The sequence below is a fragment of the Saccopteryx bilineata genome, chromosome 9, assembly GCF_036850765.1.
Source record: "Saccopteryx bilineata isolate mSacBil1 chromosome 9, mSacBil1_pri_phased_curated, whole genome shotgun sequence".
NCBI lineage: Eukaryota > Metazoa > Chordata > Mammalia > Chiroptera > Emballonuridae > Saccopteryx > Saccopteryx bilineata.
Genome location: NC_089498.1, coordinates 93,026,347 through 93,028,153, shown reverse-complemented (window position 1 = coordinate 93,028,153; position 1,807 = coordinate 93,026,347). Strand labels below are relative to the sequence as shown.

The following is a 1,807-nucleotide window of genomic DNA, read 5'->3' as shown; positions in this document are numbered from 1 at the left end:
TACAAGTAAATGTGTACATTTTATGTAAGACCAACACTTTTAAAGTACTGAATAAGTCTTTATAAGTCTCTGAATTCTTTTTAATAATGTTGTTATGCTGTTGCTAACCAATGATGAATAAAGTACTTCTTACCATTAATGTGACTTCTGGTGATGCATGGTTTTGCTGATGGCTTTGTAGTCTGGTTGATACGTGGTGAGATTAAGCTTCATGCAGGCGTTGAGACTTCCATTCATTAAATGTGATCATAGTCTGGTCTTAACATTCTTTAGATGTGAGAAAGACTGCTCACATGCATACGTAGAGCCAAACATTGTCAGTACAGCAATACTCACATGCTGCAGTGTGTGGTATGTGATGGGAAGTGCGTTCCAAGTTTTGACAATCAGCTGGTCTGCAGGTTGAAGTTTTTTCATTTCTCCCCACTTGTGTTTGCTCGCCAACTCTGCTTGCTGTCGTGTAAGTCTTTTCAAATCTTTATTCAGTGACTTGAACTTATTCACCCACATGTCCGAGGCCTTCAAGTCAGCAGCTTGTAGCTCAAAATCTCTGACGGAGACACTGGGGATGTAACTCAGGTCAGCGCTGTCCACTGCATACTCATATGGATGGGTGATGAACTTAAAAAGACGAGTGCACTCATGAAATTCTCTGAAGCGTGCTTTGAATGACTGCAGGAGATTAGATGTAAAGCCCACTATCTGCTGGAGATCAAGATGTTGAGCAGGGTCACTTGCTGTGCATGCATCTTTAAACGCTCCCAGTTTTTCAAAGTGTAGTAAATGACCGGTTTCAATGTCAGAGATGAAGAGTTCCAGCTTGTTTTCAAATGCAAACACTGCTTGTTGAAGGGATAAGACTGTATTTCCAATGCCTTGCATTTTCATATTGAGCTGGTTCATGTCCATGAGATAGTAGAACTTCAGGAGCCACTCAGTGTTAGCTAACTCAGGATGCTTGACATTTTTCATTTCAAGAAAAGTCCAGATTTCATTCAGACAAGCCACGAAACGGCTGAGCAACTTCCCTATTGACAACCAATGCACATTGCTGTGCAGAAGCAGACCAGGATAATTATTCCCAACTTCATCCAGCAGTGTTTTAAACTGGCGATCATTTAAAGCTTGGGCAACAATAAAGTTGATCACCCGAATGACCAGCGACATCACCTCACCAAGTTGTTTGCCACACATCTGAGCACAAAGCACCTCCTGATGTAGGATGCAGTGAAAACTTAGGATGGGTCTTTTTTCATGTTCATTAAGAAGCGCTACGAAGCCCTGGCCAGTTGGCTCAGCAGTAGAGCGTCGGCCTAACGTGCGGAGGACTCGGGTTCGATTCCCGGCCAGGGCACACAGGAGAAGCGCCCATTTGCTTCTCCACCCCTCCGCCGCGCTTTCCCTCTCTGTCTCTCTCTTCCCCTCCCGCAGCCAAGGTTCCATTGGAGCAAAGATGGCCCGGGCGCTGGGGATGGCACTGTGGCCTCTGCCCCAGGCGCTAGAGTGGCTCTGGTTGCAACATGGCGACGCCCAGGATGGGCAGAGCATCGCCCCCTGCTGGGCAGAGCGTCGCCCCCTGGTGGGCGTGCCGGGTGGATCCCGGTCGGGTGCATGCAGGAGTCTGTCTGACTGTCTCTCCCTGTTTCCAGCTTCAGAAAAAAAAAAAAAAAAAAAAAAGAAGCGCTACGAATCCTCTGTTTTTCCCCACCATGCACAGAGCACCATCAGTACACACTGAAATAAGTTGATCCATTGGTAGATTTTTTTTCTTTAGCGAATTCAGTGAAAGACTTGAATAAATCCTCCC

General features: G+C 45.9%; 1 non-coding gene across 1 annotated transcript; it reads left to right on the top strand.

Moving 5' to 3' along the window:
- The first annotated feature begins 1,278 nt into the window (after nucleotides 1-1,278).
- On the top strand, nucleotides 1,279-1,354 carry TRNAV-AAC (transfer RNA valine (anticodon AAC)). The gene has a single exon. It is a non-coding gene; the product is annotated as a tRNA-Val (tRNA).
- The last annotated feature ends 453 nt before the right edge of the window (nucleotides 1,355-1,807 follow it).